The sequence below is a fragment of the Styela clava genome, chromosome 15 (assembly GCF_964204865.1).
Source record: "Styela clava chromosome 15, kaStyClav1.hap1.2, whole genome shotgun sequence".
In the NCBI taxonomy this organism is placed as follows: domain Eukaryota; kingdom Metazoa; phylum Chordata; class Ascidiacea; order Stolidobranchia; family Styelidae; genus Styela; species Styela clava.
In genome coordinates this window covers 797,548-812,173 of record NC_135264.1, presented here as the reverse complement: position 1 = coordinate 812,173, position 14,626 = coordinate 797,548, and the positions used below count along the sequence as shown (strand labels likewise).

Below are 14,626 nucleotides of genomic sequence, written 5' to 3'. Positions count from 1 at the left end.
CTTGTTATTTAGACACAGTTATGTTGAACGAGAGCTCCCCTATAAGGACTCAGTTCAGTTCTGAATCTGATGACGTTACGCAGTCGACGAAAAACATCTGACGCAGTGTCCCACAGCAGTATTTCGACAGTGTTTTGATTAATCACTGTAATTAGCAAATTGATAGCAAGCAGCTCGGATGCATTGTCAGTGTCTAGCTTAATGTTCATTGTTAGTTAGAGTCTTCCGAGACGTTTCTGATGTTTAGTATTGATTTTAGTATTCTCAATTTTGCAGTTAAAAATACCAATTTGAATTGAAGTTAGAATCGGGGTTGAATGCGAGATGCCCGATTGTAATTAAAATATAATTTTTGACTGCAGGTTAGGGCTGTATTATAGTTATACTAAGTAAATAACAGCTGCTTTTATATTTTAGACATGCAAGTTACATTGAGTTCACTTTGGATTAAACTTTATTGGATAGTGTCACCTGGGGATCTAAAACATGTGGTGTGTATCTAATCAGTCTCAAATAAAGTAAAGTATATATAATTTTATGCATTTAGTTATGTGCTGATATTTGTAAATTTTAATTGCCACTGTACACTACCGTAAGATTTGTTTGGATATCCGCATGTTATAATCAGTTTGTTCATTGTTTTCTGTAGGCTACGTTCGAGATGTCGATGTTCTTGATTTTGTTTCAAGTACCATCGTAATAATTGTTATGAAAGAATTAAACCGATTTCAAATTGGATTCAATTGCGGCAAAACTTTGAGGCACAGAAAGCGAGATGGGCACTTTATCGCTTTGAGTCGAGTTGCTTGAAAACAGAATATAGTTGACAATAAATCGATTTGGCTGGGACAGGGCATGGGGCACGTTGACAATGGTCTCCATTCACGTGAGCCAGGAAAGTAGAAGGTTAACTCATTCTTAAATGTTATCAAAACAAGAAGAACCGTGTTCGCTCGCGATGTAATCAATTGTGGATGAATGAGTGAGTAAGCTCATTACGGAGTATAATATAATTTCATAAAATGACGAGAGATTACTGACTATACGGAAAATACAATAAAAAATAATTCTTATGTTGTGACTAGATTTCGGCACTACTTCAAATTGGAAAGTAATGCATTTGGATAAATACCAATATCTGAAAGATACAGACATGAGTATTTTTAGTCAATAATTTGATTTTGAACAAAACATAACGTTCATATATGATTGCTTTTTAATGTGAATGAGAAGATTCTTTAAACAGGGTTATTGTCGAAAATATCGTACGTCTCAAAAACTTACGTATGTCATTATTCTTCTCCAAATCTTTGTAGTCAGAATCTCCTCTTCCATCAATGAATTGAAACACCGTTTTACAAATCTACGTTCTACGTTGGTCAGCATACATATTTAGACGAGCAGGAAATCGCCTGTATCAGTTTTTATCTGCAATCAAATTATAAGTCTTTAAAACAATGTTTATGTTCATTATGACTTCATATTGGATCGGCTTGGTAAACAAGGAATGGTACAGTAATGATGAAAATTTGAATACCAAAAAAGTACCAACGTATAGCACGTATACGCTTTTGACATTTTTCATAGCTGAGGGTGACTTGAGACATGCGTACATAAACTAAGTCGCTGAACCATTGGGTTGAAAGGAAATTGGCACAAGGAATGTCAATAACAGCAATCGCGATTTAGTAAGTGATAGCCTATAATTAATGCTGATAATATAAAACGACCACAACACTGAGACGTTTCAATTGGAAATTTGCTCAAAGTCACGAAAACTCAAAGTGAAGCTACCGACGACTACTAATATACCAATAGATACTGACACTATGTATATATAGGGAAAAATAATATTGCGCGTTAGTAAATATCAACTGACGCAGTTCCTGTTGATTTGATTGAGAAATAACTATGAGGTATTGAATTCCAAATAGCTGAATCTCGTGGAAGAAAATCTCGAAGCATAGAATATTTTGTCTGGTATTTCACTGACTGTAAACGGGTGGGAATTCACAGTAAACCGAACTTGACGAGAAAAATTGTTACACTTCCCAATGCATAACGCGAATCTATGGTTGTGACAATCTCTGTTTACTTATTGTCACCATCCAGAATTAACACTGAAGATAAGAAGAATAAGCTTTCAGGTGAGTCGACTTGAGACAAGAGTTGTAGGAAAATAAAAAAAAAACTTTAGTTTATAGTAAAGGTGTATGTCGTATATGCGATAATATCTAAAAATTTCTGGCTAGCAGGTTGAAACATTAAAAATACCGTATGAAGAAAATACAGCGAAAATGCTAAATGACTATCGTGGATAACCTTTTCATTTCAGCCTATTTGTGACCAATGAGATTATGTACCATACTTTCATTTACTAAATTATATCTGAGATATTACTAAACATTTACTAAGTAACTGAAGAACGGACCAACGCGCCAACAAATACTGAAAAAATCTGATAATCACATAGCCAGTATTCATTAAGTCATTGACAAGAACAGACCGAATCTAACTTCCTTGCATTTGATTTGATTCTTTTTTTTTCAATACTTAAGATAATTTGGTAATTTTATGTTTGCAATAGTTTAGTTAGACCGCTTCATAACTTCAGATATGATGAGATACAATATCAACGAAAGAAAGTTTATTAATATCAGGAACGAATTAAAAGTTTACTTCATCAGCGTTTCAATAGTTACAAACCGGCCTGAAATAAATAGCAAACTCACATTTCACAGGAATTATCCTATTGACCATAGTCCATAGTATATTATACTTTGGGTTTCTCCGCAGATAATTCAGAGTGGATAAATGAGTGCATGAGCTCAAGTTGGAGTGAAATAATTTATACGAAATTATACGAATTAAACGAAAATTAAAAACAAATCAATTTCCCTTTTGTGACGAGATTTCGGGACCATAGCATTTTGAAAAATATCAGAATCTACAAGCTATAGAGTGATTTTATTCTATAATTTGATTTTGAGCAAAATATTACGTTGATATGTGAATCAGAAAGTTCCTCAACAGCGTTATATTCCCAAAAAAATATTACACCACAAAAACTTACGCCTTCTATTAATCTTATCTAAATCTTTGTAGTCAGAATCTCCTCTTCTATCAATGAATTGAAACACCTTTATACGATTCTACACACCACATTGGTCAGCGAACGGCAAGTATTCGTCTGTATCGGTTTTTATCAACAATCAAATTATAACTCCATAAATAATGTTTCTATTAATTTTGACGTCATACTGAACCGATGGCCAGCCTGGTGAATAAAAAAGGATAAATTGATTACAAAAGTTCAAATATTAAAAAAGTACAGGCGTTTAGGACCTTTGGAATGTCAATGACAGCAAACACGATTTAGTAAGTGATATAACTGATTCTAACAATATAACACGACCATACAACTGACTCGATTTTATGAAGCGCACTCGCGTTTTCTGAATGTATATATGTAAGATTAAAGATTCTCACGCTCGAGAAATACCTGCAACAAGACCGAACAACTCATGATATTCAATTAAAATAAATATCTTGACTAAAACTTTCTTGACGTGTTAAAAAGAATTTTTACAAAAATTTTAGTATGTTAAACAATTTATGTAGGAATTCTATTATAAAGATCTTTCAAAAAATTATGTAATTCGTAATATTAGAGAAATTCTACCTCGCGCAGTTTCGACTACCACAGACTTAAGCCCACTACACGGCAAGAGTTTCAGCTGCATTTAATTACCTTTATACAATTCTACATTCTATACTTGTCAGCAAACGTAGATAGACGAACAGCCAAATTAGATTCATTAAAATAGTGTTTATATTCCTTATGCCGTCATACTAAATCGCAAACCGGCCTGAGAAACAAAGACGGATGAAATAATGATGCAAGATTAAATACCAAAAGCTACCAACGTTCAGGACCCACGCTATGGGCATTTTTCAAAGCTTAGGATACCTTACAACATGCGTAAATAAATTTAGTCACTGAAACGTTTGGTTAAAAGAACTTGGCACAAACAATGTTAAATGAGAGCAATCGCGATTTAGTAAGTGATAGCCTATCCTACAACTAATGCTGGCAATATAACACGTCCATAACACTGACACGTTTTCATTGTAAATTTGCTCAAAGCAAACTCACGAGAACATACTCAAAAAATGATCTCAAAGTTAGGATAACGACGACCACTAATTTCATTTTATTTATTGTCACAATCCAGAATTATTAAAAATTTGATGAAACAGAGTTTGCAATGTAAGAGGAATCGAACATTTTTCTTCAATATCAAGAAACGAGTACAGGTATCGTATTATTAAAGCGTATTATTGTTTTACTATGTTTCTTGATATAAACTTTTATGTGCGTCGGTAGGACAACTGAACAGACAAAAGTACTAAAAGCTGAAAGTGATTTTTTGCCGCATGGAACGACTTTCAACCGCGTTTTGCAGGTTCAGGAATTGCCTCATTGCTGCTCACAGTCGTCGGTTGCGATCTTGTTTAGTCATGCCCCTGTCGTAAAATATTTCTCCGAACCCGGACATGCAAATGAGAAATAACAGATGACACGCATTATAAGCAGAGTTCAAAATCGTACTCCACAAAAGATTGTTCCAAATGTTCTCGGAGTCTCTAGTAAAGTCTGTCTGGTTTTTAATTAACCTCCACAGAGCAAAGTATTACTGAGGGAAAACTTAGTTCCTCATTCAAAAATAAAGAAACCCAACATTGAGTAACTTTTATGTGAAACGTTTGGATTTTTTTTTACAAATCCTGCGCCAAAAAACAACCCCGCCATCGCTCTAACTTAAAGAAAGTATTTATTCAGTTAAGGTTTGGCTTGGGGTTATGAATGCTGATTACTCCGGAAATTAAAATTTTCAAATCATTTATAACCCTAACTTGATGAATGATTGCTAATTTGTTATTTTAAAACTTGGCGTGGTGTTTGTCTCAAATCTCGCATTTTACCATTAGTTTCAGGGTCTCGGTATGAAAGATTCAAATAATTGTGTGCTAACTGATGTCTTTCATTACACTAGTTCGTTAAGTGTAATAGTTTGAACTTGTTATTTAGACACAGTTATGTTGAACGAGAGCTCCCCTATAAGGACTCAGTTCAGTTCTGAATCTGATGACGTTACGCAGTCGACGAAAAACATCTGACGCAGTGTCCCACAGCAGTATTTCGACAGTGTTTTGATTAATCACTGTAATTAGCAAATTGATAGCAAGCAGCTCGGATGCATTGTCAGTGTCTAGCTTAATGTTCATTGTTAGTTAGAGTCTTCCGAGACGTTTCTGATGTTTAGTATTGATTTTAGTATTCTCAATTTTGCAGTTAAAAATACCAATTTGAATTGAAGTTAGAATCGGGGTTGAATGCGAGATGCCCGATTGTAATTAAAATATAATTTTTGACTGCAGGTTAGGGCTGTATTATAGTTATACTAAGTAAATAACAGCTGCTTTTATATTTTAGACATGCAAGTTACATTGAGTTCACTTTGGATTAAACTTTATTGGATAGTGTCACCTGGGGATCTAAAACATGTGGTGTGTATCTAATCAGTCTCAAATAAAGTAAAGTATATATAATTTTATGCATTTAGTTATGTGCTGATATTTGTAAATTTTAATTGCCACTGTACACTACCGTAAGATTTGTTTGGATATCCGCATGTTATAATCAGTTTGTTCATTGTTTTCTGTAGGCTACGTTCGAGATGTCGATGTTCTTGATTTTGTTTCAAGTACCATCGTAATAATTGTTATGAAAGAATTAAACCGATTTCAAATTGGATTCAATTGCGGCAAAACTTTGAGGCACAGAAAGCGAGATGGGCACTTTATCGCTTTGAGTCGAGTTGCTTGAAAACAGAATATAGTTGACAATAAATCGATTTGGCTGGGACAGGGCATGGGGCACGTTGACAATGGTCTCCATTCACGTGAGCCAGGAAAGTAGAAGGTTAACTCATTCTTAAATGTTATCAAAACAAGAAGAACCGTGTTCGCTCGCGATGTAATCAATTGTGGATGAATGAGTGAGTAAGCTCATTACGGAGTATAATATAATTTCATAAAATGACGAGAGATTACTGACTATACGGAAAATACAATAAAAAATAATTCTTATGTTGTGACTAGATTTCGGCACTACTTCAAATTGGAAAGTAATGCATTTGGATAAATACCAATATCTGAAAGATACAGACATGAGTATTTTTAGTCAATAATTTGATTTTGAACAAAACATAACGTTCATATATGATTGCTTTTTAATGTGAATGAGAAGATTCTTTAAACAGGGTTATTGTCGAAAATATCGTACGTCTCAAAAACTTACGTATGTCATTATTCTTCTCCAAATCTTTGTAGTCAGAATCTCCTCTTCCATCAATGAATTGAAACACCGTTTTACAAATCTACGTTCTACGTTGGTCAGCATACATATTTAGACGAGCAGGAAATCGCCTGTATCAGTTTTTATCTGCAATCAAATTATAAGTCTTTAAAACAATGTTTATGTTCATTATGACTTCATATTGGATCGGCTTGGTAAACAAGGAATGGTACAGTAATGATGAAAATTTGAATACCAAAAAAGTACCAACGTATAGCACGTATACGCTTTTGACATTTTTCATAGCTGAGGGTGACTTGAGACATGCGTACATAAACTAAGTCGCTGAACCATTGGGTTGAAAGGAAATTGGCACAAGGAATGTCAATAACAGCAATCGCGATTTAGTAAGTGATAGCCTATAATTAATGCTGATAATATAAAACGACCACAACACTGAGACGTTTCAATTGGAAATTTGCTCAAAGTCACGAAAACTCAAAGTGAAGCTACCGACGACTACTAATATACCAATAGATACTGACACTATGTATATATAGGGAAAAATAATATTGCGCGTTAGTAAATATCAACTGACGCAGTTCCTGTTGATTTGATTGAGAAATAACTATGAGGTATTGAATTCCAAATAGCTGAATCTCGTGGAAGAAAATCTCGAAGCATAGAATATTTTGTCTGGTATTTCACTGACTGTAAACGGGTGGGAATTCACAGTAAACCGAACTTGACGAGAAAAATTGTTACACTTCCCAATGCATAACGCGAATCTATGGTTGTGACAATCTCTGTTTACTTATTGTCACCATCCAGAATTAACACTGAAGATAAGAAGAATAAGCTTTCAGGTGAGTCGACTTGAGACAAGAGTTGTAGGAAAATAAAAAAAAAACTTTAGTTTATAGTAAAGGTGTATGTCGTATATGCGATAATATCTAAAAATTTCTGGCTAGCAGGTTGAAACATTAAAAATACCGTATGAAGAAAATACAGCGAAAATGCTAAATGACTATCGTGGATAACCTTTTCATTTCAGCCTATTTGTGACCAATGAGATTATGTACCATACTTTCATTTACTAAATTATATCTGAGATATTACTAAACATTTACTAAGTAACTGAAGAACGGACCAACGCGCCAACAAATACTGAAAAAATCTGATAATCACATAGCCAGTATTCATTAAGTCATTGACAAGAACAGACCGAATCTAACTTCCTTGCATTTGATTTGATTCTTTTTTTTTCAATACTTAAGATAATTTGGTAATTTTATGTTTGCAATAGTTTAGTTAGACCGCTTCATAACTTCAGATATGATGAGATACAATATCAACGAAAGAAAGTTTATTAATATCAGGAACGAATTAAAAGTTTACTTCATCAGCGTTTCAATAGTTACAAACCGGCCTGAAATAAATAGCAAACTCACATTTCACAGGAATTATCCTATTGACCATAGTCCATAGTATATTATACTTTGGGTTTCTCCGCAGATAATTCAGAGTGGATAAATGAGTGCATGAGCTCAAGTTGGAGTGAAATAATTTATACGAAATTATACGAATTAAACGAAAATTAAAAACAAATCAATTTCCCTTTTGTGACGAGATTTCGGGACCATAGCATTTTGAAAAATATCAGAATCTACAAGCTATAGAGTGATTTTATTCTATAATTTGATTTTGAGCAAAATATTACGTTGATATGTGAATCAGAAAGTTCCGCAACAGCGTTATATTCCCAAAAAAATATTACACCACAAAAACTTACGCCTTCTATTAATCTTATCTAAATCTTTGTAGTCAGAATCTCCTCTTCTATCAATGAATTGAAACACCTTTATACGATTCTACACACCACATTGGTCAGCGAACGGCAAGTATTCGTCTGTATCGGTTTTTATCAACAATCAAATTATAACTCCATAAATAATGTTTCTATTAATTTTGACGTCATACTGAACCGATGGCCAGCCTGGTGAATAAAAAAGGATAAATTGATTACAAAAGTTCAAATATTAAAAAAGTACAGGCGTTTAGGACCTTTGGAATGTCAATGACAGCAAACACGATTTAGTAAGTGATATAACTGATTCTAACAATATAACACGACCATACAACTGACTCGATTTTATGAAGCGCACTCGCGTTTTCTGAATGTACACTGTTAAAAAAAAATTTCCAAATTTACTAAAAAAAAATGGCAGCAAAAGTACTGGCCCATGTAAAAAAATTTACAGGCCCTATCAGTAGTATTATGAACATTATTTTCAGTAAATTTACAGAGATTGATGGTAGCACAAATTACTATAAAACTGTAAAAAATACTACTTTTTTGACGGCAGTAAACCTACCCACCAGTAGTAATATTTTTTTAACTTAAAATAGTAAATAAAATTACTATCTCGATGGCAGCTACCTTACCCGACAGTAGTACCAAACAATACTAGCATGATGGTAATTTCTCACTCGCGATGACCGAACCACTACGAGAGTAGCAAAGCTATTTACTGGCACGACACAACAGTAAACACACAGAATATTACAGTTAAAATAAATAAACGAGATTCTGGAAACGAAAATCATTTTATTACAATTGATATTTTTATAAAACCATAAATACACACTGAATGCCTTTAAGGCATGTAAAACAGTTTCGAAAGAAATTTCAGAAAATATATGGTCTACAGTCAAATTTAATCACCTATTATGAGACGTTGAAGGCTATCCATGCAATAAAATGAGGGCACAAGTTCTTGTAGGACATAGGAATTCTGTATTTAATGGATCAAAATTGAGTTTCTATCGGCACTTGTTAGAAATCTGGTCTATACATTTCGAGGTCTATTTATTTATCTCAATAGATCCAAATAAAGTCAAACAAGAAAACGTTTTAGGACTGGGTTGTTTAGTTGACAAACTTATTTTGAAATCAAATTTCTGAATACCAGGCTATGAGACGCTGGAAAACGTGACATAATAACGAGACTATTGTAAGAATTTCACGATTTTTTGCACTTTACTCTAATTATAATGTTTCAAAATGAAAATTTTGGGAAATATCATGCAACCTATTTTGTAGCTATGGCAAGAGTTTCAAAGATGACAAATTCTAAAGTTAATTATGCAAGATAATTTTCAAGATAAGATTTCAAGGGGCGTGAAGTCGAAGAGCGGGAGTTTGAGGATTTTGGTAGGAGCATGAGTGGGAGTTCTAAATTTTGAAGCTTGCAGAGTCTATAGAGTTAATCATAGTCGGAGTTTATCCACCCTTATGAATAGAGTTTGACTGGACATTTTTAAAGCTCATGAGCTAGAAGCAGAGTTTGCAGAAGTTGCAAATTCGAAAATGTTAAAATTGATAAAACTGGACAAAAAGTTACACTAAAGCAGCTAGCATAGCAGCAGTCAAATCTTAAAAGATCAGGGAGTCAAGAGTTTTAATTCATATTTTAAAGGAGTCTTGAGCAGGAGACGGAGTCATATATTTGCAAATGTGGGAGTTGATAGTCATGAGTGGAAGCCAGAAATTTTGTGGTTGAAGAAGATCACGGAGCAGAGTTTGTTTAAAATTATCCAGACTTCACACCCAACACACAGCTAAATCATTTTTTATCAAATTAATCGATCAGCCAAAAGCAGGGCTGCGAACTCGAACTTCGAAAAACTCTATCAAATACATGAACTCAAACCTCTGACCAAAGTGATGGGTCAAAAGGTCAAAAGTGATGTAAGCTGCAGTAACACCACCAAAGTTTACTTAAACATCAATTTCTAACAACGGCACATATAACGCCTGTGATAGATTCACTCTTCTTGCAAGGCCGATTACTTTTGCATGAACGTCTTTGCCTTTACTTTTTTTCGACTTAGTGCCTCTGGGGTTTATGTCACCGAAGAACCTGAAAAAAGGCCGAACTTAAATGGCGAATAGGTTTCACATATGAAATTTAGAAAACGTCCTGTCATCTCACCACCAAAATAGTAAAAACACAAACACTGGAAAAAAATAGTAAAAATGTCAGGTATTTATAATGTATCGTGCCTTGCCAAGGGATAAACAAAAAACTGTCAGTGGGCCAGGAATGCAATTGCCAAACCAGAAAGCTCCAGATCCTCCTAGCCCCCAATTGTCGCTAATCGCAATAGGCTCATCCGCTCGTTGACATTCGATTGCAAATGCAGCAATTGAAAAATATTGTATTAATTTCTGTCATTAGTAATGATTTTTTGCAAATATATCAAAAATTTCCTGCTACAAAATGGAGAGCACAGTGACATCGTTTGAAATTGAAGTTCACTAAAATAGGATTGTTGTGAGTTAATTTTTCACATATGGATGTAAAACATATTAGATTAGGAGGAAACATGTGTGGTACCGCCAGTCAGTCATGATTTATTTTAACCATTAATCGGTACCGTACCGATGAATGGTTAAAATAAATCATGACTATTATTAACCACCTAAAAACTGTTTAACTAATTAAATTATTCCCAGCCCTACTTATGGCCCAGTCCCCAGGGTATGGACACCATGAGTTTGTGCAAGTCCAGTCACATATTTCATTTTCACAACCCATTTTTTGTATTTTATGTCATCAAATAACACTACATGACAGAAGTAACAGGTAATTCGTCAACAACGTGTACATTGTGTCAACAGCAAGAATTATATCAGCACTGTAGACTAGCACATTTTTTCTTACCCCTGAATAAAATCAAACGTCAGCAAGGCCTTCTTTGGATATTCTATGTTGAAAACATATAACGAAGCAAACTGAAAAGCTACCGCTTCAAAAAACGATCTACAGGAACACACCACTTCTCGTTCAGCGATGACGTAAAAAGTCTCAGCAGTCGCTACCGTGTTACCTGAAACACAAGATTGTAAACTTTAGCTTCGAATCTATAGGCTTATGAATAAAGTGAAAGTCACTTGACAGGTTGATCAATCCTATTATCTCAACTTCTAAAGCCAACTAATAACAAATACACTTACTAGAGGTGGAGGATTAGGGATTTTTTGATAATATGCAATTACACAATTATTAATTGTATAATAGTACGGTCATCTCAAAATTGGCTTTGGCTATATATCTAAAATAGCAGACATGGATTTGTTCTTATTTTCACTCACCGTTGATAGCAAGCGTAACACTGATAAAACGAAGGGAGAACTTATTACATTGATGAGGCTTATGATGCGCATTACGTTCTTTCAGAAATATTATATTTCATATTTCAAGCAATGCATACTGTGATGCAACAGTTAAAGCAGGTTGCATGACAGAAGCTGGTGATATTATTTTATAATAATCACAACTGAGAAGTATATGACGACACAAAATGGCCTTTGAAAAAGTTGCAGAATTAATCACAGGAAAACAGCTATCATATCATATTTCGAAATTGTTCCTGATATTCACAATTACATCGATCACCTCTAACACTTACGATTTTGGAATATCTTCTCATATCTGGGAAAAAGTGGTTTCTTGCTGAAAATAGGCGAAGTAGTGAATAAATATGCAAAAAAAATCCGTTAACCACTATCATGCAGTTAGTTTCCAATTAATTTGCAGTCGGCTCACAAAACTTTATACGAACAGTGTTGTGCAGAAGTTACATTACTCTTGATGCGAAAACTTTCAAAAAAAAGCACTTTACACAAAAAAAGCATAGAACATACCTGGAAACACTTAAATATTTGGTTTAGGTCCTCTCCGAAATAATAGGCGATCAACGTGACCACCCCAGTCGATTTTGGTAATTCAGTTTTCAGACTCTTTGATTCCGATTTTGAAGAACTTATAAATTCAGAAATTTCCTTATTGGTTGAATATTTCAATGTCCTAAATAATAATGCCGGAGTAAGTGATCCACTTTCTGATTGAATGATACTAAGTACTGGTAATTTCATAGAGGTTGGGTCATCGACCTTGCGATTAAAATAAAGAATAGAAGAACTTTAGAATATTTAAGTATAGCCTAACCTCAGATAAGTTATAACCTCTTATATTTTTCCAAAAACAAATAATCCTTATTTTAAACCATCACCTCAACAATAGCGAATTTAGTTTCAGTCATTTCAATTTATTATTTTCCGTTGTTACAATTATTCGTACTTTAGGATCGGTCCCCCATATTGTAAGATTTTTCATGAATCAAATATGAAATGACTAAAATTGTTCTGGTTCATTTTGAGCTCTCGAATCGAGATTCAAAATGACGTCATTTTACTGTGAAGAATAAAATGTCCTAAAAGTATTAGGATATATATATAATACAGTGTAAATTGTGAAAGCGCCAAATACGTTCCGACCAAGATGGCCGCCTTGTAGACTTTGTAGCTATAGTCTAGTTGAATTCATCTGTCTGTTACCGGTACCGTACCTATTGTCGCCACTGACTTGTAACGTTTGAACGTATCATATCACCATAGGCTACCGGTAAGTTACATCTATTCCGAAACAAATACTGAAATAGTCAATTCAGATTTTTACTCTTGGTCGTCGATATATACCGTACCGGTAACACGGCGAAACTAACGCAGTGTGTAAGCATGTCGCTGTATACAGGTACGGTACCGGTACCATTAGATGCTGATGTACACGGTATTTAAAGAATATTTTGGTCCACCAACTACAAGTCTACTACTGTAACACAAACATGCTCAATTAACGCATGAAAAGCTACAAAAACCATCCACTAATAAACATCCACTAACGACAAAGAGCCTCGCTAATTCCCGAACCAGAAAAAGCGCGGGCTACAGGCACGTGACATTTGAGTGATGTCATAATTGGCACATTACCGGTACTAAATGACCTATGACGGTAAAGGGAAAGAATTAAAATATAGGAAACTTTGATCTCTGCAAAAAGTACCAGTACCATTACCTCAATAATCAGACCACTACCCGTGGTAAATCCGCACCTACCGTACAGACCGTTGCTAACACAATCATCAAACTCAGACTCACGCTATTGCATACTTAACATACGTACCGCATTGAGTTTTTATACGCACGCAACCGATGCTGAGCTCCCAAACAGCTTAGCGTCCCAGCCGAGATGGGCGGCACAAGGAAACTCGAAATCAAAAATGCTGCGCACGCAACCTGCCTCGTGGAGTTTTTGCGGATGAATATTTGGACAAATAGGTCCGCTTACTTCGGGAAAAATAATATATAAAAACAATATCTTATCTTGTCTAATGCAATAGCAAAACAATCAGAATTTTTGGGTGATGAACCAAAATAATTTTAGAATAAAATTAATTCAAATTAATAACCAGAGCAAAATTTAGATGAAATTCTAAAGGAGTATTTAAATTTGCTTCGTGACTATATCGCATGCGTAGGTAGATAAATTCGTTTATTGGAAAGAATAGTTACTCGTAAATTAGAGGATCTTAGATTTTTTTACTTTTTCTAAGTATACTAATCTTTTTACTATTTTTCTGTTATATTAATTACTAACTGATCAGTGGAATTACTATTCATTAGTAAACTATTAACAAACAAGCACCCTGATTGGCTCAGCTAAGCAAGTCACGTGATTTCAATAAAATACTCTTGTAGAAAGTAAAATTTAACGAAAAATTAGTAAAAATTTACTAGAAAAATTAGTATATTTACTAATTTTTTTAACAGTGTATGTAAGATTAAAGATTCTCACGCTCGAGAAATACCTGCAACAAGACCGAACAACTCATGATATTCAATTAAAATAAATATCTTGACTAAAACTTTCTTGACGTGTTAAAAAGAATTTTTACAAAAATTTTAGTATGTTAAACAATTTATGTAGGAATTCTATTATAAAGATCTTTCAAAAAATTATGTAATTCGTAATATTAGAGAAATTCTACCTCGCGCAGTTTCGACTACCACAGACTTAAGCCCACTACACGGCAAGAGTTTCAGCTGCATTTAAACACCTTTATACAATTCTACATTCTATACTTGTCAGCAAACGTAGATAGACGAACAGCCAAATTAGATTCATTAAAATAGTGTTTATATTCCTTATGCCGTCATACTAAATCGCAAACCGGCCTGAGAAACAAAGACGGATGAAATAATGATGCAAGATTAAATACCAAAAGCTACCAACGTTCAGGACCCACGCTATGGGCATTTTTCAAAGCTTAGGATACCTTACAACATGCGTAAATAAATTTAGTCACTGAAACGTTTGGTTAAAAGAACTTGGCACAAACAATGTTAAATGAGAGCAATCG

At 34.1% G+C, this 14,626-nt stretch overlaps 1 long non-coding RNA gene across 1 annotated transcript; it reads right to left on the bottom strand.

Annotated features, from left to right (window-relative positions):
• Positions 1–8,546: 8,546 nt before the first annotated feature.
• On the bottom strand, positions 8,547–13,555 carry LOC144432409 (uncharacterized). The gene is made up of 3 exons (XR_013480599.1): positions 12,072–13,555; positions 11,089–11,254; positions 8,547–10,284 (listed from the first exon to the last, which is right to left on the bottom strand). It is a non-coding gene; the product is annotated as an uncharacterized LOC144432409 (long non-coding RNA).
• Between the last annotated feature and the right edge of the window lie 1,071 nt (positions 13,556–14,626).